This window comes from Macaca nemestrina, chromosome 18 (assembly GCF_043159975.1).
Source record: "Macaca nemestrina isolate mMacNem1 chromosome 18, mMacNem.hap1, whole genome shotgun sequence".
Taxonomy (NCBI): domain Eukaryota; kingdom Metazoa; phylum Chordata; class Mammalia; order Primates; family Cercopithecidae; genus Macaca; species Macaca nemestrina.
The window spans coordinates 61,969,494-61,995,846 of NC_092142.1; positions in this window are offsets into that span (position 1 = coordinate 61,969,494).

A 26,353-nucleotide genomic window follows, 5' to 3' on the forward strand; every position below is an offset into this window, starting at 1 on the left:
TGCAATAACTCTTTTTCCAAATAAAATCATTTTGAGGCACTGGGGGTTAGGACTTCAACATATATTTTGGGGGTACAAAACTTAATCCGCAACAGCTTCCTTTTGTGAAACGCAAATAGTGTATGTCTTTCTTTCAGGCTACAATCTGGTTAGAAACTAAACATCAAAATCATCTGATTCTTTATGTATCGTTTTCATCTCTACAGTATTGTATTGGGGAAAGGAAATCAACACAGTGATTATAGCACAGTATCATGACTATAGTGGTACAATTTTAAGCATGGATACTGAGGGAACAGGATAAAAGAATCTGTCAGTGTTTTAAGAGTATGCAGCATACCTTTGTGATGCCCTGCACAGCAATGTCTTGGCCCACCTGGTTTCATCAGCCGAGGTGTACAATCCATGTGCTGTTGCCCATTGTCCATAAGATGCATTCACCACACGGTCTCGTCTCTGTGCTTTTTCTTCTTATAGCTGTAGAAGGCTGTTCAGCCATGCCTAGGAGCAAGCCAAAAGTAAAGAAGACTGATGCTTTCCATTACAGCTCTCCAGAAATGGGGAATGTGAATCAAGGTACAAATGTCTATATGTCTATCCTCTAATGAAGTAACCAGCTCATAAATACACCATCCATTGTTTTTGAGTGTGTTTTTGTTTGTTCTCCTCACTCTGCTTCCCATTTTCCGTTTCACTTTGCCATCTCCTTTATTCCTGTTTACTGAGATCACCTCCAAAATAAATTTATCTTTATCTAAGAGTCTATTAACATATCTGGGGGTATTTGCATTAGGGCAACCCAAGTTAGGGCAGAGTACCAAGCATATGAAAAAAAATAGCATGTGCAAAGACCCTTCCTTGTGAAAGAGAAAGACATTGCAGCAAGGGTAGTATAGAGAGGAATATTTAGAGATGAAGCATGATTTAAAAGGTTCATGTGTACTGCAATACTGTAATAAGGATGTTTTCACTCTATTCTTTACTTAATAGAGACCATATAAGTTTTTATGCAGATGGAGGCATGATGTGATCTGTGTTTTAGAGCAATCAAAGGAGACATGAGAGGCAGGAGACTAGTTGGGATGCTATTGCAAGAGTTCAGTCATGAAACAGTAAAGAAGTCAATCAAGGTAATGACAGAGAAATCAGGACTGAAGTGATAGAGGCAGGTCATACAATGCTATTTCATACTGGATAGAATTTATTGACTGCATAGTTATAAAAGGTGGAAAGAGAGAGCTGGTAGTGATTCCATGGTTTTTGCTTGGATAACTAGGTGGTTCTGATTAAGTGAGGGAGGAAATGCTCAATAGAATAATATGATTGTCTAATGTTATTAGAGACTGTTTAGTTCTGTGTTTCTTAAACATTAATGTGTATGTAAATTACCCCAGGATCTTGTTAAAGTGTGAATTTAGCAGTTGTAGACTGGGATCTGTACTTCAAACAGACCCCTAGATAAATGGATGCTGCTGGTCTGTAGACCACACACGTACAAGTTAAAGACCCTGGCTCTGATTTTCAAATCCAGTATTGGCTTGGGCATTTGTTTAGAACCTCCAGCCCTCTTGATGCTTTTTTTTTTTTTTTAATTCTAATTCTAATCTGAAAGCATCTTTGGTTTATTTCCCCATAGCCCGAGCTTCCAATTACTGTGCTAGTCCTTCCCATAATACCTTTTTCAGGAGTGCATATCTCTTTTTTTATTTTTGCTGCCAATATTCCAATCATCTTTGTCCTGGTAGCCCTATCCTAACCCTACTTACCTTTGAAAATTAGTTTATATTAACTAATGGATTCTCTTTTTTGGCTATGCCAGTTTGGGAACTTTCTATCCTTTTCCCAGTTTTATGTCCTTGGCACTCCTCATGGCTCTGCAACTCATTTCTTAAGTTCACAGTTTCGTTCAATGTTAGTGCATTGGTATAAGCTCCTTACTATAGTCTTCCTCATTATGTTACATGTTTACTTTTGCCTTAACTTCTCTGATCTCTCTTTATTCACAGAAAGAATTTAAAAGATATATGAAATCTCCGATTTAAGGAATAATTAAAACATGCCTGTCCCACTGGTTAGAAGACTTTTACGTCCTGAAGTCTTTTGCTCATACGCTTAAAAGGATTGGGTCAATCATAGGAAGCCTAGAGCACTAAATAACTAATGAAAGGTAGCACACTTTTACATTTGTTCCTTCTCTTTTGCTATACTAACTCAACAGGACTATATATGTGTATGGGCAATGAGTTTTGACTTCTCACGAGAAACAAAAAAATCATGTGTTTTATCCAGTACCAGCTTAATATAAATACTATCTTCGTGTTCCTTTGCTTAAAATGTTGTGGGGTTTTCTTCGGCATCTGGTTCAGTGGCTCTTAACTGGGAGCAGTATCCCTTATCCAAGGAATGTTTAAAAAACTGTACGTGCAAAGAGATTGGGTTGTGACAATGACTGGTATGGGGGATGTCACTGGCATCTAGAGGAGAAATTCAGGGATGTTAATTATCCTGCAATGAGTGTGGTGATCCTGTCCATACTTGTATTTGTTCCTTGTTGAGAAATACAGATAGAATATTATTGCATGGTATGTAAATTTGTACTATGTAAACTTGAAGAAGAAAAAGCACGATGTCCGTAAATTATCTATTTAGAAGAATAATGTAAAACAATAAAAATAACTGATCGAACAAAAAAAATTAAACAAAAATCTTCCAAGCAGACAGACGTCAGAATGGTATATTATGTTACCACTCTTTCCCCAGGGTAGTGGCATATTTGTTGGAAAGAGAAAATTTTAGCTATATTTGTCAGGATACAGCTTAAATTATGTGAACTATAGCTTGTGAGATTTCTTAGATTTCTACATCTCTTACATCTCTTCTGTCCGCTTTTAAAATACATAGTCGGAATTAATAACAATGACCTGCTCTATCGGATCCATAAATATTTATTTATTTATTTATTTAGATAGAGTCTCGCTGTGTCACCCAGGCTGGAGTGCAGTGGTGCCATCTCAGTTCATTGCAACCTTTGCCTCCCTGGTTCAAGTGGTTCTCCCACCTCAGCCTCAGTAGCTGGGAAGGCACATGCCACCATTCCTGGATCGTTTTTGTATTTTTAGTAGAGATGGGGTTTCACATGTTGGCCAGATGGGTCTCAAACTCCTCACCTCAGCGTCCCAAAGTGCTGGGATAACAGGCATGAGCCACTGCGCCCGGTCCATAAATCTTTTTTCTTCAGATATTTGATATACAACATTACGTGCTGCAGAGAGAAGACAGATAATTAAATTGGGTTCCTAGAAAACTGAAATTGTTACCGCTGTGTGATATTTGAAGAACTTAATTGGTAATGTTATAGATCTTTAGATGTTGAGAATTCCTGAGAAGGTAAATATTTGAATAACAATTCCCCAAAAGGAGACTTCAAAAATCTTCTCCTTTTGGTTCTACCACTGCCCGGGGGGTCTAATGGCTTAATACAATTTGAGGGTCATTCTGATTAAGGTGAGGCTTGAATTACAAGGAGACTGAAGATAGTCTATGAAGCATTCATTCTGAGATTTAGGGTGGAGACATGTTTCCAGTATTGGAATGTCAAAAACAAACTGTAATTCTGCAAGTCAAACCATTTTTCTTCTCTACATTGATCTAAGGATTCACAACTTTAATGAGGATGACTGTAGTAAAAACAGTCAAGTCCACTGCATCTTCTCAATAACGTTTGTATAACTTAGTGTAGACTTTGTGCAGGGTGGAGGCATGAGGAGATACATGCAAAGAAGGGAGTAGTTTATTATAAGAAAACAAACACTGGATGTGGAGTAAGGTAAACTTAAATTAAAATCCTGGCTCTGCTTCTCCTGAGTGATATGATTTATACAAGTTATTTAATATTTCTCAATACATGCTTTCTTAGCTGCAAAACAGGGACACTAATGCTTGATCTGATCCATCACAGGGCTTGTTAGAAATATTTAAATCAGGCAGACTGTGTGAAAGCAGCTAAGAGGTCACTTTCTGCATAGTAGGCGCTCATTATAATTGTTAATTCTGAATAACATGCCACATTTTAAAAAGGGTTTAGAAAGCCTGAGTTTTATTTTGAATTGAATATTTGGCATGTTGGGAATTTCTGTCTGTCTGATTGCTATTAAATTTAGAAGCAGGTAATTGCAGTCAGAGAGCCAAAGGTCTTTGGGGCACAGGTATTGTCCTTCTATGGCCTACAAACAATGTTAGTACTCAGTCGTTGCCAATGTATTCCTCACGGTGGTGTTAAGTCTATCACACTAGATGGATTTCAATGAAATATGGTTCTTTCCAAGAGGTCACAGCAATCTCATTGTCTTGCATCAAACAAAGTCACGAGACTAACTGGAAATACAGGCGCTGGGTATTTGATCATGATGTAATGTTTGGAAATATAATCCCTAAGCCTCCCGTCCTTACACCAGTATTTTCAAATAAACAAGATAATCAGGATTATTTAAAGTTTGGGGTCTGGTTCTTCTCAGATGACCCCAATAATGGGGCATTCATGGATACTTCTTGGAGTGGTAGTTCCTATTATTTTTACCTACCAAACTTAAACATTTATTAACTTTTTCTTTCTAATAATCAGAGATGGATCCATTAAGTATAGTCTAAGTAAAGTATTATACTAACCCTGCTTTTAGGGGGCAAAGCAGGAGGTTTGCAAACCATATAGTAAGCATGAACCACCTAGAGCTTTATCATTTGTATTAGGTAAACAAAATAATTATTGTTTTTGAAGCATTTCATTGTTTATAAGTCATTTCTTATACTTTATTTTCTATGAGAAAATTATAATTCCTATTATTTCTATTTTGTAAACAAAGAAACTAGGGCTCAGAACATTAAAGTGAATAAGCCAATATCCTTAACCGTCTCACCCACCTTCTCATTTCAAGGTCTTAACACATGCTGTTTTCTCTCCCTGAATTTGCTCCTGTTCTTTAATCCCCTACCGATGTTCCTTTTTGCATAGTTACCACCTTCTTAGCCTTCAGATTTCTACTTAAATCTCACAGCCTCAGGAAGTCGTCATTTTCTACATATCCCTACAATTTTACCTCTGCCATTCTTACACATGCATATACTAATTTTCCTCCAAATACACATTCATATAACACTAATCCTTCAAATACACATTCATACAATACTTTTCCTTCAGAATATAATTATGCACGTCGTTACATCATTATTGGAATGTGTGTTCACCTTTCAATCATAAACTTCATGAGTTCAAGTGTTCCATATGTCTTACTATCTGCTGTAGCTCAGGGCCCAAATTAGTGTGCAGCCCATAACAGATGCTGAAAATGTATTTGCTGCATAAATGAAGGGAACTTCAAACCATATAATCTATGTGGATTCTTGTTCTATAAATGAATGAGAACCTTAATGGCATTTCCCATTCAGATCCTAAGAGAACAGCAATACCTGGAGTAGGCTAGTGTCCATTCTTCACTTCATCATCATTTAGGAAAGATTATTAATGCATCTTACGTTTTAGAAAAACAATTTCTCAGATACTACCTCCTTTTAAATCTGCCTAAAATACCAAGAAGAATCCAGGAAACTAACTACTACTCACTTTTTTTAGAGGAGGAAACTTCAGAATATTTATGTTTAAGGTGTGTGTGTGTGTGTGTGTGTGTGTGTGTGTGTGTGTGAGAGAGAGAGAGAGAGAGAGAGAGAGAGAGAGAGAAATTTCCTAAAGCAAGGCAACATGTCTTACAGATAATATATTCATTTTCTTGATGGGTCAACTTGTTCTCTTTATATAAGTCATTAAGATTTAATTAACATGAGCCTATAATATGTCAAAATAATGTTTTAACACATTTCTGTTTGAACATGGGTACAGGATTAATTTTTTTCTTCAGGGATCAGGAAAAGCTGGTAAAAGTTCAACAGCTGGGACCAGGTCTACATGTTGTTCCCAAATATTCATTATCAGCTACTTTCTCAATAAAACAACGTCATGTTAGCTGATCAGATGGCCACCAAATATTAATATTATATTTTTATTATACCTATATGTGCCAATGTAAGTAAGTTATGATACAATGGAATCTAGGTAGCTCTGGAAACAGCCTTCAAAGTGAACATGAGTTTCTTTTCTCTTTCCAGTTCTTATGGTTGGAGCTTGAGCAACCACATTGATCCACAGGACAAGAAGGCATTTATATATTCACAATAGCATGATCACAAGTGAGAAGAAACTAAGACTTCTGATACCCATGGACCCATCTCATCAGACCTATAGACTCTTCATTTTCTTTTTTAAAATTTATTATCTAGATTTTTTTTTTTACACGTGAAGAAAAGAAGTGTCAATCTTGTTTAAGCCCTTTTTTTTTTCACTTGCTGTTGAATCTAAATCTAATGATAGAATAGTCAACTATGAAATAAAGATCAAGGCAGCCCACCATTGCCTTGAATATTCTGTAATCATTAAGACTAGCAACTCTTGGAATTGTTACTGGCTGCTGTTAACTTTTAAAATTCCACCAGGTCTTCCCAAGATATGCGTTTGATATAGAAATATCAGAAAATGATCATTTATTTTTTCTAGAATATATGGGGTATGGGAGCTTTCAGGGCTCTGAACATACCACTAAATAAGGCACCTTAACAACTGAGAACACTTCAAAAGCAAGAAGATCACTCTTACCTTCTCCCACCTTACTCCCCTGAAGCATAGTCATAAAGAAATGCTCTTATTTCCCCTGAGAGTAGATCAGAAGACCCTTATCCCATAGGGGTTCTTTCCTGACACCCCGAGGCCAAGAAGAATCTGAGGAAACAGGACTTGCTAAATGTCCCTCATTTTATCACTATTAAATCATATCCCCATTTTGCTCAGTCGCAATTCTACATGACTGGCCACAAAAATACACAGTTTTCCTTGGGTCTTCAGGCCTCCATTTCTGAAGTCTCTCATGCCACATAAATCTTCACTTAAATACATTTGTTATGCTTTTCTCTTATAAATCTGTCTTTTATTATAGGAGTGTGATCCAGGAACCTTGACATAGGTGAGAAGATACTACTTTTTTCTCTTACAGAGCCCTAGCTGGAGGTGAGTCTATAAAAGCAGTCTGGGGTCAGGCAGTGCCTTTTAAGCCATGCTAAGGAATTTGGAACTCTCCATCATAAATAGACCTGTAATAAGAATTAGACATCTCTTATATAATGGTGGAGGATTTCAGTGAGGTTGTAAAAATATCTTTCTGGTTCTGGCATACGCTCTCTTACATCATTCAGCCTAAAGGAAAATGTCTTTATTCTTTCTTGAAATGCAGACATTCTGCAATTGTGCTTGCCTGCTAAAAGCTGACATGAGAGTTAATTGTTATTTATATTGATAGCAGTCCAAAAATCAATCTAATCCCACTTCCTCCGCTCCTGAGTGGCTACTGAAAATGTGACACACAGGAAAAGTCTAATTTAAGAGAGGCACCTGTCAGAATATCGAGCGTCTAGCCCTAAGGATATCATCGACTCTAGAGAATTTAGTCTCCTGATGTAATGTGTCTAACTTGTCTCATTCGCTGACTATGTTGACATGTAATGCATGGCAGAAGAATAGAAAGGGAAGGAAGTTGCAGAAATTCTTATGACTTATTGACAGTATGTTCAGTGCTGTACAAAACCAGGAATAAAGGGTTTTTTTTTTTCAACAGGCATTGAGAACCATTAACAATCACAAAAGGAAAGAATATATTTGGTTCATTATGTTCTTTTAGCTGATTATTCAAAGATGTGCAACCAATCTCCTTCTTGCAAAAATAAATAATCCCTAGGGACCTCATCTAAAGGAAAAATGGCCCTTTAAATAGCAGAAATACACTGGGTTGCTTAGTTGTTATGATAAAATATCTCTGTTTTCCTCCTTGTCCACATAGCTGAGAGTCAAACATGTAGCAAGAGACTGAAGTTAGCAGTAAGATGCTATTGATGGTGGAGACCTTCTAAAACATGGAAGAATAAATTGGCTCTATCTAGCTATCTACCTGGAATATTCCTGGAGAGGAGAATGCTTCTCTAGGGATACTTGTGGTTCCTATTGACTGAACTGAACTATTGTTGCAACTCCATTTTACATACTGGACTTTCCGGTTCCTAGTCTACTTGTCCCCTTGAATAAGAATTCTGTTTTTCTTGCTTGGTAATTACTTACAAGATACTGTGATAGACAAAGGAAAAGAAAGTAAGTTTTGTTTTTTTTTAGTTTCTTTCTGTATCACAGAATGTGTGGTGACTCTTCTATACTAAATTAACAAGGAATTCTTAGTTCCTCATGTCTAAGACCTTGAATTTGGTCATGAATGCTGTCTTTCAAATCTAGCTCTTGAATGTAAGTCTTTTAAATTGGTTTATAATCTTGAGCTTTCCCAACATTACTGAGAGACTCAATTCTCAATAATTCCAATTTCAATTGCTTCAGTTTCTACTTAGCACCATTGCCTTGACTATTCCATAATTCTTAGGAGTGGCAACTCCTGGAATTGTTACTGGCTGCTGTTAACTTTTAAAAGAAACCTGGCCTTCCCAAGATATGGGTCTGCTATTATTGCTAGATCATAGTGCCAGGTGACACTAAGTATGTGGTCTCTTCCCAAGTCATACACTATCATGTCAAAATCTAGAGATAACGTTAGTGAATAGCAGGGGCAATGTTGCAACTGAGGATTGAGACAGTCTAAGAAGCAAAGATAGAGATAGGGACTTCCCAAAGGCCAGAAATAAGTAAAAATCAGAAAACAAGAACTCTAGAAATAGTTTAAGACAAGCTGAGAACAAAACAAAGTAATAGGAGCTATTAGATTAGAAAGCAACGCTGTTTGTCAAAAGCCAAGTGAACTATAAAAAGAGATAAACAGAAAGGCATAGGCAGCAATATGACCTTAAAAACAGTCAAGTTCTGTTTTGCCAGAAAATCACCTATAGAGATTCTAGTCGACTAAAGCCAATGGCAGAGCTTGTAAGAGGGGCTAGTTAAACTAGTTAGGGGGTAATAAATTCTTTAATAGATTTGCCTAGTGTAGTACAGGATTAAAGCTAAAGAAGTCAAATTCTGAAAACAAAAAAATCGCAGACTTCCCTTTGATGAGACTCTTTATTTACAGGAATGACTCCATACCAGCACTATTCTTCACACAGGAGCATCAAAGATACTTAAGTAACAGGGCCTGAAATGTAGGAGCTAATGATCTAATTGTGGGAAAGGTCTTGTTAGAAATTAGCAACACATTTCTGTGACCACAATTTAAATTTACTAATATTCCTCAGTAGTTAGTATAGGGGATGGGTTTTTGATACCTGAATGGAGAAGAAAGTAATGTTAGTGAGAACCAATAAAGATTTGAATTAAGGTGTGCCAGATTGGGGGTGTAGGCATGTTTCCCATTTGAGAAGCATTATGAGATTCATTTTTTTAATGGAAGGAAAAAAGAGGGAATGACAACCATGTTTTGGCATCTGGAAATGGCTGAAAGTATTATCTGAAAAGGAGACTAACAAAGAGGGAGATTTTCCTTTGTGTCAGAATGGGTTGGGGTAGCAGTTCTGAGCAGCTGAAGTTTATAGTGACTCAATTACCTGTCATCTTTATGTAGTTGTCAGGAAGGTAGACTTGTCAATCATGTGGTCAGTAGAACAACTGAGGCTGAAAAAAATACCTTTCTTTTTTGCCTTTTTTTTTTTTTTTGAGACCGAGTCTTGCTCTGTCGCCCGGGCTGGAGTGCGGTGGCTGGATCTCAGCTCACTGCAAGCTCCGCCTCCCGGGTTTACGCCATTCTCCTGCCTCAGCCTCCCGAGTAGCTGGGACTACAGGCGCCCACCACCTCGCCCAGCTAATTTTTTTTTTTTTTTTTTTTTTGTATTTTTTAGTAGAGATGGGGTTTCACTGGGTTAGCCAGGATGGTCTCGATCTCCTGACCTCGTGATCCGCCCGTCTTGGCCTCCCAAAGTGCTGGGATTACAAGCTTGAGCCACCGCGCCCGGACTCTTTTTTGCCTTTTTAACATAAGGAAACTGATTCATCTATTAATGTATTTCTTTCTAAGCCTCACACAGATTGAGCTCAAAGAAACAGCAACCCAAAAAAATCCTACTCCTCTGCAAGCAGAATAATCTGATATTGATTTTAAAAAAATTAGTGCCCAAAAAGAGAGTAACTTCTTTTATAAATCATTACAAGAGTAGTTTGTAATCACATCTGTATAAGTGGAATAAAACAAAAAATGATCACAAGTATCCAGATAAATGTTCTAAAAATTTGTTTAATTACCTGCATAATTTAAGAGTTCACTATTTTAAATATGTTTGATTGTCCCCAACTAAGTGTTATAGTTGCATCAAAAAAAGATTAAGTATCAGAAAATCTGAGTTTCAATCTGGTATCTTCTATCTAATAACAATTACTATTCAATCAATTCCATACTCTATATTATTCAATTCCAATAGAACTAATTTACTTACCTAGAAAATTTAAAACATATATATATTAGAACAGAACACACAGTGCTATAGTGTATCTTTTATATATATATATATATATATATATATTTTTTTTTTTTTTTTTTTTTGAGACGGAGTCTCGCTCTGTCGCCCAGGCTGGAGTGCAGTGGCTGGATCTCAGCTCACTGCAAGCTCCGCCTCCCGGATTTATGCCATTCTCCTGCCTCAGCCTCCCGAGTAGCTGGGACTACAGGCGCCCACCACCTCGCCCAGCTAGATTTTGTATTTTTTTTTTTTAGTAGAGACGGAGTTTCACCGTGTTAGCCAGGATGGTCTCGATCTCCTGACCTTGTGATCCGCCCATCTCGGCCTCCCAAAGTGCTGGGATTACAGTAGTGTATCTTATATCTTAAGCACTATTCTAAATGTTTCAAACATACACAATCATGACTTCAACCTACTGAGGCAGCAACTCCTCCTATCCCTGTCTTAAAGATGAGAAAATTAAGGCATAAATACTAGACAAAGTTATAAAGTTATTAAGTGGTAAGTTTGGAAAAGTAACCCCACAGAGTAGTTGCCAGCAGGATTGCAAAATCCTTTTATTTTGTGGGAGAGTGTACACTTCTTGAAGGCAGGGATACATTATATTTTGGTTGTTTCTTTATACCACTCCAGATTCTTGTACAATATGTTTTTTACAGATTCATTGGTGATAATGATTACTGGAAGAATAAATGAAGATCAGATTTCCAAAATACTAGATTAGTCTATTACCAGTCCTTCTCTTATTTAAAAGTTTGCTTATTTTCTGAATATAAAATAATATGAGACTATTTTGGACTATACAAATAACAAAGACAATCCAATTTAAAGAGAAAATGAGAATGATGCCCCCTATTTAGTCTCATCTATAACAGTTACTCAGAGAAACTTCCAAATTTCAGTAGCTTAACACAAGCCAAGATTATTTCTCACTCAGATGAAGTCAAAGTGGGCGTTGCTGATTAGTGAAGTGACATCTACTTTATTGGTGATAACTGGTCTCATGTCCCTGCCTAGATTCAGGATGAGAGAGGCGCACAGATCTTTGTTGGACAGCTGTACATCTGCATAGTTTCTTAAGGCTGAGATCTTACTGCATATTTTATTACTGTTGTATCATCAGCAGAGACTTACTCTTCTCAAGATATGTCTACATGAACCATAGCACCCATATACTTTTTATTCCAGAGCAGCAAACATTTTTTTAAAGTACCTAGGATGTGCTTAGTACTATACTCAGCACAGTGAGGAATATGTAATACACAGGATATGGACTCTTAATGAATACTATTATAGTATCATCAATGAGTGAAAGAGTAAAATAGTTAGACTAAGATGAATGCAATCAATTCCATGCTCTATAATCAGAGCAAAATTCTCCAAGTAAGTTACTAAGGAAGGCATGTGGCAGAACTTGAAACATTAGAATAGACTGTAGGTAGGCTATAGAAAGGGGAAAGAAATTTCAACATATAGAGGATACAGAAAAATTACGCATCATAGTGTAGCTCTTTCAAAAATCACCACTGTTCATCATAAGCCAAATATTATAGGATATTTTCACATATAACACTTTTTATAAATGACAGAAGGCTTTTAGCCAACTGGTGATAAAACTGAATTAATTAAAATTTACAAGATCTCTCAGAGTGTTCCAAACACCATACTTTACTCTTCTGTTTTGAAAAAGATTGGTATAATTGGCACAATTTCATCATTTTATCCCATGAGTATAAAGAAATGCCTTCCTAAGAATGTTTTTCTCTGGCGCAGTATTTATTTCAGCTTTTTAATTTTTTTATTTTTGTATCCATTTAGTTTAACATTTGGAAAGAACTTGATGTTATCAAAGAAAACTGTAGCACAAATCACAACTGTCAACTCAAATAATTTTAAGCTTTAGCAGACTAAGATGGATGACTTCATCATTGAATAAATCATTACTAATCATAATTTGTGTTTGTACTTGGACTGTGCAGTTGAGACTGGCGGCACTACAGCCTGCCCAGAACTAATTGCTATAAATGTGCCAGATGTTGTAAAAATCTGGACACATTTGTGATAAAGCCGAATGGTGCAAATTTGGTATGAAGCTAGAAGTGCATGATTTAAGGGTGTAATCTATATTTCTGACATTACAGGTCAAAGATATATAGTAAGTATAGAGAGCCTTTATTAATATTGTAAAAGGTTATTTCCCTCTGCACTAAAAATCATTTTTTTCCTTTTATGTCTTGATCCTAATAGATCTGGGCTTGGCTGTAAATTTCTATGCTCCCACAATGGGCACTGGTCTGTAGAAAAACAAGAAACTGAAGTTTAAATTAGAACACTGTTTTTCTTATTTCAGACATTAACGGAGATATCTGCCTTGCTACACACAAAAGTGCATAAAATCGAGTGTTTCAATTTGTTAAAAGTCCTAAGATTATTAAGACAGAAATAATATGTTAGCAGGAAAAAAATATGCTTTGGAACTTTCTGATTTACTTAGAATTAAGCTTCCTATCCCCACATTAAATAACAAGCAAACATTACTTAGAGATTATGGGTATCAATATGTCCACTTTCTATGCATTGTTATGGTAATAAAGCCTCTTAGTCAAAGAAAATATGAAGCCATAAAACTTAATGCTCTATTTGAGGAACAATTACAGCAAATTATAAGCAACTGGGTTGTACAAAACTGTGATGAATAAAATTTTAAAGTATAATAATATACTATAAGCATTTATATAGCCGATAATATCCATTTATTTTAAGTGTCAGTCTTCTAAAGATAATTATCAAAAAAAGTAGGATTCATGAAATAATTATCGTGTTGATTACTTAGAAGGATAGGCTTCAAATAAATTTGTGATGAAGGATTTTTAATAGAGTTCTGGTATAAAATATCATATTTTCTATTCCATTTCAGTTAATGCAACAGAGAATCCGTTGCATGCTTCAAAGTAACTGTGTGTGTGTGTATTTAATTATTTTTGCAATGCAAATATATATTTACTATTAAGTAGTTTTGACTAAATATTATTAAGTTTTACACACGTTTAAGCATTTTCCTCATGTTTTCTAAATTAAAATCAATACGTTTTGAAATCTACTAAATCATTAAATTCACATATATACGAGCTTTTAAGTATAATAAAATTCATCCCAATACGTGCTTTCCAATGTGCATTTTCATCAAACCATCAAAAACTGAAAGCAACAGGTCATAAACCATATATTTATATTGTAAGTGAATTAAATGATGTGTAATAAATAATTATTGATATAATCTCTTTATTCAAACTATGTTCTCAACCTGCTTAAGATCTCTTTGGTAATTTGAGTAATATTAATATTTAATTAACATTTATTAATATTTAATTAACATTTAATTATATTATTTCTATTTTTGATGAAAAAATATTAATAACCCAATTCACATGATTATCATTGCACATTTTAAGCATATATGATACATTTATAATCTGCTTTCATATCTAATACGTTGTTTCCCCATTTATTCTTTTAAAAAATACATTTTCTCTTTCCATCTATTCACACATATTATTTTGGATGCTTTGCAATTAATACTGAGATATGTTTGTATGTTACTGTTTTACTTTATAACTTTTCAGCACTGCTACACGAAAACCTCTTTACAGTGAGAGAAAATTTAGAATAACTTAAATAAATGTACAGTGAGTCATTCTAAACCTCCAGAGGATTCTGTAGGGTCTGTAATATTCTGTATACATCCTTATTGATTGCACGACTGCATGAATAGATTGCAACAGCATGGCATAGACATGAAACTGAGTGCCTGCCTTATCCCTTTTATACTTCGCTGATATGTAACCATGCCCATAGCAATTGCTAAAATGGTAGACCTGATATGTTTTTACAACTCGCCTCACTGGAAAGCACTGATTGGCTCAGAGATAGGCACCTGTGAACCTTATAGTCTAAATATTGAGTTAATTGATTTTCACTTAAAAGTTAAAATAAGAGAACTAGTGTCTGTATTTAGGCAGTGATATCTATTGAGATGGGATAAGATTCAGGGCCTTGGGAACCCACTTTGGTTTTCTGTTCCTGCATTAGTTTGCTAAGGCAATGTTGGTGAAGAAACTATTCGTAAGCAGATTAAATTTTTATTCTGGGATCAGACCTTCACATACAGAGAATAAGCTTACACACCCACACACGCAGGCAAAAACAAAACAAAACAAAACAAAAATGGAGTATGTAGTCTTTATAACTGAGCACTGGGAAAGTGCTGCAACTGTTAAATTTCATATTTAAGTTTCAACCTCCAGGATGTATATTTTCCTTTCTGTTTGTTTGTTTAGGATGTCTGAAGGACTGAATCGTTGCATCCTTCAATCATTGTTCTTTTATTATAAGCTACTTTCAATAGGTTTCTTATAAAATGAATTCTATATACTTCACACAGCAACATCAAAATTCTTTTGAAAGCCTTGATTGAAAACCACAATCATTTCATAGTTAAAACAGAATTTTTCTAGTATTATTTTTTAATAACCAGACTCTCTACTGTTTTCCTAGAAAAAGCAAGAAAATTTATATAATTAATCTGGGCTGGTTACATCATTTTTAGAAAAAAAGATGAAAAGTCTAACAGAATGAAGCCTGTAGCAATAGGGGGATATTCTAAAGGGCTGCTGAGTTTTTTTCCTCCCGTTTAAGCTTATTTCAGTGTGGCGGGTGGGAAGGGTGGGTACTGAACCATCTAGAATAAAGGTAATTGGTGAACAAGAGCCCAGTTACTCTGAAGAGTGATTCCGTGCCCAGCCAGTACAATCTTCTTACATTGAGTTCTCTTGTACTATTTTCATTAGAAAGAGCCTATGACCAAAGAGCCACCAAATTAAATGAAAATAAACTGAAAACCTAAACAAAGTATATCCAATGTCCTATTCTGTCTCTTCAGAAAAAGGAATCTTTCTGGGTTTTGGTTTCTTTGTCACATCTTCTAAATTCTCCCTGTACACATCCTTTCCTAAGACAATCCTATACCCATTTTACTGGGCAGAGACCAGTGTGCTAATTGTGTGCCAAGTCACACATTACTAGCTTGCAAGGCTAAGAAGGTTTCACGCACGGTTGGCATGTTAGAATCTCTTTTCTCTTTCCAGGCACTCTGAGTGATACAGATGGCCAGTACATTTTCTTACATGAGAAGAGACCAAGCCAGACTGGGCATTTCAGTCTCCATGTCTTCTGTAAAATGAGGGAAATCAATTACCTAATAGGGTTCTCTGCAGATTGAATAGGAATATAAAAGTAAATAAAGTACTTACCAAGTAAAAGTAAATATTCAATTGATGTTTACTTAGTAAGCATTCAATTAATGGTTGCTCTTGTCATTTTAATATTGTACTTTGACACATATTATCTGGGTCAATAAAGCACAACTAAGACAAATACAGAAAGACATTTAATTAGCAACACCTGAGTCAAATCATAATTTAACCTTAATCTACTTCTTCCAGGTATCTTCAATAGCTAGTTAATCATTTGGTTATTCAATTGTCTTCAAGCTCTGAGATTTCAGATTTTCAGCTTCTGGTGGAACAATGAATGAACTTTTGCTCCCACGTAATGCTACCTCCTTAATGGTGGTCAAAGCCTGTCAGTTTATTATATGTTTCAGCCCGCAAGTCAGAATGCTTTAGTTTTTTCCGGGACCTACCCCGGAAGCTACCAGAGGCTACCAGAAATTTCCAGTAGTTCTCCATTATTATATCTACAGAGACCTCTACCTTCAAGATCTCATATTATAGGGACTTGTTTCTTCCATTTACAGTACTTATTTAATTTTCTGTTGCTGAGAGGTAAAAATGATAAAGAGAAATAAATATAGTGAATCTGAGATGTGCTCAGATATCCTAAGATGACAATAACAGAGTAAGACCAGTTCTCTATCAGTCTATCATTATGACATTACATCACTCATTAGTTATTAACCTGAAGAGACATACTTTTAAATCTTAAAGATCACAGTGGAGGAATAGACACTATTTTGATATCATTACTTTTAAAAAAAATTCTGGCCCTTCTTTTGATTGTCATTTATAATGGACCTAGATTACAATAGCTAAGGTTAATGAGACAATTAACTTTATACACGATACGAATCATGAAGACTGTTTTACTGTAATTAACCATAGTGACTTCTAGCAGAGTTCTTTGTATGCATAAATATATATTTTTTTTCGGGAGTACTCAAGGCTTCAGGGAATTATTCTGAAAGTTTCAAAAGCATATCAAAAAGCCAGACATAGAAGTATTTAATTAAATTTTGCCATGGGAGATGAAATGAGGAGGAATCATGTGAAATGCAAGACTGTGGTAGTCAGCAGTATATCAGTTTCCGAATAGACAGATACAGGCATTCACATGAGAGCTTTAAGTGTTTATCTAGAGCCTCCATTTGACCTTTCCTTAAGTCTGCTTTTCAAATGTGCTTGTTTACTGACTGATGTATTCAAAATGCTTCTTTTCTGCTGACAGTGTCCAATTTTGTTGTTTGATGAGGGTGCTGCTCAAGAAATTTGCAAAGACATGACCAGTAGCTTGTGTACAAAAATGGATTTCAGAAATTGAAGAACTGTAATGTTTCTTGTGTTTTCTTTCCTCACGGGGAAGCTTGTCAGTACCTCATGCAAATGAATTTCATAACTTTAAGGACTCAGACCTTTAAAGGTATACCCACCCTTGAGATTTCACTTGCTTTGGTGGGGCTTTCTCGTCTTACATATGCCTGCGACTTTAAATGACTCCTTTAGGTAGTCAGAGAGGGTAACGAGCCACTTTGGCAGAGGATAAAGCAAGCAACTGCCGGCTAAAGTAACAAGTTATTTCTTTCATCTTTAAACACATCTCTCGATGCTCTTATTTTTATTGTGCTTTCTGTCAGTGTTGAGTGAAGTAGTAATTAATTTGCTTTCCTGCTATTGTATAAAATTCTCTATTTCATTTAACTTTTAAAATCATTTCAATGCTTTCTTCCTTTCTTCCCCAAAATGTCACAATGACATCTCTCTGTACACTGGTGTCCTAATTAGTTTATCGCTTGACATAATTTTAATTAGCTTTATGATATTTCTGGATGACTTTTCTTCATTGACAATTCTACTGTGCTTTAAAGACAATTGGGATATTTATGTTATAACCCCATTTACTTTTAAAAATCTCCCTAACATCTATCACCAAAAAAAGAGAGAATGTTTTCCTTTTCACTAACAGGAATCTGAAGTTACAGTAAAACAAGCAATAGATTTCTCCCCTGATCAGCCCCTTTTTGACATGTGGCCCTGGACAACAGTTTAGCAGTGTCTGTGTAGAGAGGCAATCACTCAGCAATGCAGCCTCATTGCATTCTCCATCAGAACTGGGAATTCCCAGCAATGTCTGCCGACTGAAGCGATATATGGCCTAGGGGGAGCTGAGCTTGGTTTTTGTTGATGCCAGTATATAGCCCTGTGAAGGTTTCCTTATATTATTTTACACTGCTTCTCTGCAGTAGTTTTTCTGTTCTTCTAAATTGGAAACATACTTCTCATTCCGTTCAGCAATTATTGAGTTTCCCTAGTGGTTTAGGTCTAGGAATTGCTTGTAAGATGGTGAACGTTTAATATACCTATAGCCTCATTCCCAAATTACCTGAAATATGTAAAGTAGTAGTTTGTGATTTTAAACGTGTTGTAGAAAACCCTTTCCTCTCCTTTTCCAGCTTCTAAATTACAATTTGAATCAGTTATTAAAAACCAACATGTAATCTCTAGATCCCACTTTTGCCTTTAAGTACAGAGTGGTTATGGGGGAAACACTGAAATCAGGAATATCTAGGCTGTCTCATCTGTAACTGGGATAAGTGTATTAACTTTGAAAAACTAGCAGGTATGTTTTATTTTATTTTTTAAGTTCAGGGTTACATGTGCAGGTTTGTTACCAAGGTAAATTTGTGTCATAGGGGTATGTTGTACGGATTATTTTGTCACCCAGGTACTAAGTCTAGTACCCATTAGTTATTTTTCCTGATCCTCTCCCTCCTCCCAACCTCCACCCTGTGATACGCCTCAGTGTCTATTGTTTCCTTCTATGTGTCCATGTATTCTCCTCATTTAGCTCCCACTTATAAGGGAGAACACGCAGTATTTTGTTTCTGTTCCTCCATTAGTTTGCTAAGGATAATGGCCTCCATCTCAATCTATGGTCCTGCAAAGGACATGATCTCATTTTTTTTTTTTATGGCTGAATAGTATTCTGTGGTTTATATGTACCACATTTTCTTTATCCTGTCTACCCTTGATGGACATTTAAGTTTATTCCATGTCCTTGCTAATGTGAATACTGCTGCAACGAACATAATGCGTTCATGTGTCTTTATGTCAGAACAATTTATAACCCTTTGTGTATATACTCAGTAATGGGATTGCTGGGTTGAACGTTATTTCTGTTTTTAGCTCTTTGAGGAATTGCCACACTGTCTTCCACAATGGTTGAACTAATTTACATTCCCACCAACAGTGTATAAGTGTTTGCTTCTCTCTGCAACCTCGCTGGCATGTTATTTTTGACTTTTTTTTTTTTTCTCACTGCAACCTCCCCCTCCTGGGTTCAAGCGATTCTCCTGCCTCAGCCTCCCAAGTAGCTGGGATTACAGGCGCCTGCCACCAAGCCCAGCTAATTTTTTGTATTTTTAGTAGAGATGGGGTTTCACTATGTTGTCCAGGCTGATCTCGAACTCCCGACCTCGTGATCTGCCCGCCTCGGCCTCCCAAAGTGCTGGGATTACAGGCGTGAGCCACCGCGCCCAGCCTTGACTTTTTAATAATAGCTATTCTGACTGGTGTGAGGTGGTATCTCACTGTGGTTTTGATTTGCATTTCTCTGATGACCAGTGATGTTGAGCTTTTTTTTTTTTATATTCTTATTGGCCTCATGTATGTCTTCTTTTCAAAAGTGCCTGTTTATGTACTTTGCCCACTTTTAAATGTTTTTTTTTCATACATTTGTTTAGGTTCCTTATAGATGCTGGATCTTATACCTTTGTCAGCTGCATAGTTTGCAAAAATTTTCTGCTATTCTGTAGGTTGTCTGTTTACCCTGTCATTAGTTTCTTTTGCTGTGCAGAAGCTTAGATCCCATTTGCCAATTTTTGCTTTTGTATAAATTGCTTTCAGCATCTTCACCATGAAATATTTTCCTGTTCCTTTGTCCAGAATGGTATTGCCTAGGTTGTCTTCCAGGGTTTTTATAGTTTTGCATTTTACATTTAAGTCTTTAGTCTACCTTGAGTTAATATCTAGCAGGTTCATCTGTAACTGGGATAAGTATATTCACTTTGAAAAACTAGCAGTTATATTTTTTAAAAGAAAAAAAACCCTCTCTATTATAATTTCTAATAATTTTTCTAATTTCTAAGTTGAAATTTCAAATCTTATTTGAGCCAAATGAAGAAACAGATTAATGGCATGTCATGGGACTTCTCAAACTCTAGTCATTTAAAATAAAATTTTACATATATCATAAAGAAAGGAGGCCATGGTATAAAGCAGTGGCAATCTTCCCCACAACCAAATAAATTAGAAATAACAGATGTAACATTGTGTTTGGAGGAAATATGATATCCCTTTACAAAGAGTTACTAAATGATAAACTGATGTTTAAGAAAGCAGAGTCTGCGATTTGCCACATGAACCTTGATTCTATTGTCAGGCTTACCTTTTACTGTGTGATTATAGCAAAATTAATTAATCTCTCTAAACCACAATTTCATCATTTAAGCAAATGGTGCTAAGGTAGATGCTATGATCATGCCCATTAATGAACTGTTTAAAGCATGCAAAGCATTTCGCACAATGGCTTAACAAAGGATCCCTTATGGATTATATCATTACATTCTTAGTAGTATTAGTATCAGGGCATCTAGCTTTGGCTAAAGTTGGATTAGTATGAGATCTTATCAATCTGATTGTATACCATTTGTGTGAATTATGTTTTTTGGCCATTGTATTATCAAGGGTTACCTTTTGACTTACTGTCACGGGGACTTTTTAAACATTTTTTGATTACTTTGATTGATTCAAGACCAAGACACATGGAAGAGTTCCTATAATTGTAACAGTCATTGAACAATGCCAGTCAATCAGTCATTCTTCTCATAAACATCTTAAACCTTAAAAGAGAAAATGTGAACTTTTTCTTTCAGGGTTCTTTGAAATTCATTTGACACCTCAAAAGCTAAGACAATTTGTCAACCCCCCCCACCATTTCAAACATAAAATTAATGACTTTGCCCCCAAACTGATAAGAGCAGTGTTATTTAATGTCTTAGATGAAATAAGAGGGGGTAGCAATAGTTGTGGATTCTCCATTAATAAGAGGCTCCTAAGTGGCAAAGCTCTTAATACACCGCTTTACCTTGTCAAGAATTTTAATACCTCCAGCTGGAGTCCTGATGTGCCTCCAGGTAGATCTCACGTGTTCTCACATAATCAAAAGCACCTGGTGCCATAATGAGTGAGTGAGAGATTGGCACCCAGGAATTGCCCCCTGTGAAAATGTCCTCCAAAATCTGATTATTCTAACAGGCAGGTGCTCCCACTCCCTGATAATGACGTGAATGTCCCCAGCCTCATGCTGAAGGCAATCCTCTCCAAGGTCACTCAGCAGTGCTTCTTGTTTCTCATGTGTTTGTTGTTTACTGTTGCTTTTAGCACAGGTCAATTATATCTACTTGGAATGCCACTGTCTCTGAGGTTGCCTAACAGACTGTTAAATTTCCTTTTGCAAAGCCATGGATGAAACATACTGTAAATTTTCTCAAGTAAGTCATCTATTTGAAACCACATTTGAGTTATCTTTGTTTTGTTAACTCAAGGTAGGATAATGTAAGAAAAAATTATATATTATCTTGCTTCTTCCCCTTCCTCTTTTTGCCATTTCTTAATTTTTCTTTTTTATTTGTTGAAATTATTAATAGGATTAAATGAGATATTACAAATAATCACATCTAGTGTGCAAAAGACACTGAATGAATGAATAAAATGTCCTAGAAAAGCCCAAATACTGTTATATATTCTAATCCATTAATTCTCACTCTAAAGATTGTCCTCAGTTTTGCACAACACATTATTTTTTTTCTTTCTTTTCCTTTCCTTCTATCTTTTTGTTTGTTTGTTTTTAGATAACTGCTTTTACAATTACAAAATAGCACATGGTTATGGCAGGGTGCCCAGAAAATTTCATTTCCTTGAGGACATCAGTGTATACAAAGTGGACTGTTCTTCCAGCGTTGCTAAAAAATAAGAGCTCACAGATTTCTAAAATCATCCCACTCGTAAAGAAGTCCTTTGGCTTTCTTAATCTCTCCTTGACTTTAAACACAACTTTCATAGGTTTATATGGTTGTAGAGTAGAAAAAGCACATGCTTTATGCTATGAAAGAACTTGCATTTGAATTTCAACCATATCTGGTATTTATTACTTATGTAACCTTTAACATATTAATGCTCCTTGAATCTTTTTTTTTCATTTAGACTATATAATCTATTCACCCCACAAGATTATTGTGATAACTTTGTATGTGTGCATGTGTACATATTTATGATTAATTCACAAGGGCAAACTGCTAGAGTTAGGGTCACAGCCTCTAGTTGAAAGCAGATATTTATCTGCTTAAAACATTTACATTCCATATGACATCCAGCTATTTCACAAAGGCAAAAAGTAGGGCTAAGAGGAAATGTGCTATTACTAGTTTTAGATCCGTGTGTGAGTGTATATTTGCGCGTGTGTGCATATTTCTCTATGTCAATACAATCTAGATGCATTCACTTCTAAATTCTTAGTTAAAAATACAAAGAATCAGGTTAAATTTTGTTAAATGATGAAGACCGTGTATTGAAGGAACGCATATTTCAAAAAAATACACCACTGAAGGGGGGAAATTTGGAATTGCCACATTTCTATACAAATAATTTTCACATTTCTAAACAAAATTTGTGAGAAATTTCTACGTTGTTTGTGCAAGAAAGGAAGATCGTTTAACTCTTTAAGATCAATGCCATAATTTTTTAGGGGAGCCAAACTACATATGGGTCTGGTTTACTTCAGTATCAGTAAAGACGCCAGATGTAGATATAGACTTTGTTTGACCTATGAAATTACTATGAAAGAATATCAGTCTGGAATTGTTGAAAGTTTGTTGGAGAATCAGCTTGAAATAGTAGACTTCAATAACATGGAAAGAAGAAAAAATAAAAACAGATTTAACAAATAGAAGAACTTGGGAATCTAAAGGCGTATATTACAATTAGCCAACACAAAGTATGTGAGCCATCATGCAATGATTCCACATGCACAAAACATTACATTCTATCTCAGCTCAAATGCTGCTTCACAACAATTCTCAACAAAGCCTTCCAGGAAGCCCAACCAATCTACCCCTACTATACCTGTAGATAAATCCTGTCTAGCACCATGATTCTGTACTATGTGGTCTTTCCATACAAGTCACTGAATTGGCAAAAGAACGAACGGTAAGGGTATTGTGTTTGTAGGTTGTTGATCTGAGGTTTAATCCTATCTGGCTTCCCATGGAAAATTTGCCTCGACTTTCTAAAATTTACCTAAACTTTCTATATTTTGACCTCAATGTTCTAAAATTTTTATAGTGCTTCTTTCTGCAAAGGTTTGTTGGAAAGATTAAATAACAGAATGTATTCAAATGTGTTCTCTAAATTCCAAATGCCAGAAGATTCTCCTGAAACATTAAAATTTACATTTCAGGCTCTCGGTTTTAGAGATTCTGGTTTATTACACCTGAGAGAGGGCCATAGAATCTGTGTTTTAGGAAATTACTAGTTGATTCCAATGAGCAACTTAAGAAGGCAGTACATCGACATACCACAAGTAGGTAGAAAGATTAAAGATGTGATGCTAAACATCCTGGATGACAGAATGTCAATAATGGCAGTGCCAAAAATAGAAGATACCTCAATGTAAATTTGGGCTAAAGCCCTCTAGAAAAAAAAGTACAATTTTAATTAAATTAACTTAAATAAAAACTTTGCCCAGATAAAAATGGGTCCCTCTTTGAACTTCTTACATTCCCTTGCATAATTCAAATTCCTTCCGTGCTTGAGGGGATATGCTTGGGCATTCAGAGATGAAAGACAGAATTTCACAGGTAGAATTAATCCAATAAAAACTCTATCAATGCCACTGGAAGAGTTGTGCCAGACGTCTGTCCTAGTATCCCTGCCACACCTGCCTTGTAGTTAGCAAAAAATTAGGTCATGAAGTAAAAACATCTGCACAGAGATATTGATTGGAATTCAGATGTTTTTCACTCTTGCTCAATATATCAAAGAAAACTATAGAAGAAATGGACTCTGAAGTGGTCTAGAATCACAGCCAATCAACCCCCACTATACACGTAAATTCTCATTCCCGTTCCACTATTGCTAGCTGGTTATCCCTATGCAAACTACTTCATCTTTGACAGGCTGAGTGTATTCTTCTATAAAAAAGAGACAATAATTCTTATCTTGCAAAGTTGTTGAGAGAATCAGTGATGAAAACTATTTGTATCTAGATGATGTCCAACTCTGTCCTTAGCATGAGTGGCTACTGAATGAATATCAAAACTTTAATTTTGTTAATTTACTAAGAGCAAGGTGCTGGGCATGGTGGCTCACACCTGTAATCCCAGCACTTTCGGGGGCCAAGGCGGGCAGATCGCGAGGTCCGACTCTACTAAAAAATACAAAAAATGGCCGGGCGCGGTGGCTCAAGCCTGTAATCCCAGCACTTTGGGAGGCCGAGACGGGCGGATCATGAGGTCAGGAGATCGAGACCATCCTGGATAACCCAGTGAAACCCCGTCTCTACTAAAAAATACAAAAAAAAAAAATTAGCCGGGCGAGCTGGCGGGCGCCTGTAGTCCCAGCTACGCGGGAGGCTGAGGCAGGAGAATGGCGGGAACCCGGGAGGCGGAGCTTGCAGTGAGCTGAGATCCGGCCACTGCACTCCAGCCTGGGCGACAGAGCCAGACTCCGTCTCAGAAAAAAAAAAAAAAAAAAAAATTAGCCAGATGTGGTGGTGCATGCCTGTTATCCCAGCTGCTCAGGAGGCTGAGGCAGGAGAATCGCTCGAACCAGGGAGGCAGAGGTTGCAGTGAGCGGAGACTGCGCCACTGTACTCCAGCCTGGGTGACAGAGCGAGACTCCGTCTCAAAAAAAAAAAAAAAAAAAAAGAAAGAAAATAAGGTGAAGATATTGAGTAAGGCAACACCAGCATGATTTTGGAGTTGGCTGGTTGGTTGGCCCTGGCAGGGATAATAACCACATTTTGATCTTACATTGGGTGATGCAGCATTTCTTCCAAAGCATGTCCTCTTGAACATACAGGGTCATGAAAATGTTCAAGGTCTGTTTTGCTCATAGACACTCAAAGGATGAGGCCAGCATTCATCGAGAAGCTACAATATTTTATTTTTAGGCAGTGAAGAGAGATGCACAGAGGTGAGAAATAAATTTAAAAATTATCAGGAAGTCTCTTTGTCCTCTCGGCCCATCTGGGTAAACAGATCTTTACCGGGGAGGAAGGTCTCACATTCAACTCCACCAATCTTCTTACAATATGATTCAACTCTAGAAAACTACCTTTGCCGTTAGGACCAGTCTTCACTTTTCAAGAATTATCTTTCCCTTTCAGATTCCACCTAGTTCTCTGCAAGGACTGTTTCCTGACTTACATTGCAATTTCAATGATTATGAGCTCTTCTGAATGATGCTGATCTGTTCTCGGCAGGTCTACACTCAATGATTCCTCACTTTTCTTCCTCCTGTTTCTCACTCATATTCTAGTCTGGCCACACCTAATCAGGGGCTTGAAACAGCCTTGGTCTGAAATTTGGCTGGAGCGACCATGCAGATGATGACTATTCTGAAGACATTTTAAAGGTTGGGTTTATTTCAGTCTGAGACAGACACTAAAGACCCTTTATTTCTAAATCCAAACTTTTGTCTTCTAAGAGTTGAAATGGGTGATATGAGGAAAATAAATGAGATTAAGAAAAGGAAAGATCACGGAAGGTCAAAAGTTTTAACAAAGGTTTCCTCTGAACCTCAACCTGGACATTTAAAGATGTGTATTTTTTAAAAAGTCCAAGCAGGAAAGAAACATTCCTAGTAAGGGAACAGCACTAGCAATAGCATGATGGGTTTAAGGAATGTTGAGGACCAGTGACTTTTCTCCCTGTAGGCTGTATCTGCAGAACCTAAGAGTGGACTATCTCAATGGGACTGGAGAAACCTTATTATAGGCAGACTAGTTATTTTTCTAACTCTCTCTTCAAGAACTGAACTCTGCTCTTTACACCCTAAGCCATTTTTTTTAAAGTTTTGCTCAACTCTGAAACCAAACCATCATTTCACATTCTTGGATACACAGTGTGAACTGGAACCATTTTCTATCCCATTCATTGTAATTTTTCAGAAAAGTTGTCCCTGAAATCCCTGTGGCCCCCTCCTCCACAAATTTCTTTCATCTTATTTGTCTTATTAGCTAATGTTGACAAAATTTCAGCACTCATAAAGACTAGCCCTCCTAACTTATAATAAGTTGATGACAAATAAATGTTTCTGCTTTAGTAAGGATACTATGTTTAGTAAGTGAATAAGGTGATGATTTGCTGAAGTTTTCCTTTCCCAAAAATAAGATGGACATTAATTCATAAATAATTTGTTAATGCATTCAGTAGACAACCTCAGCCTTTGTCAAGTCCTCCTGTTAT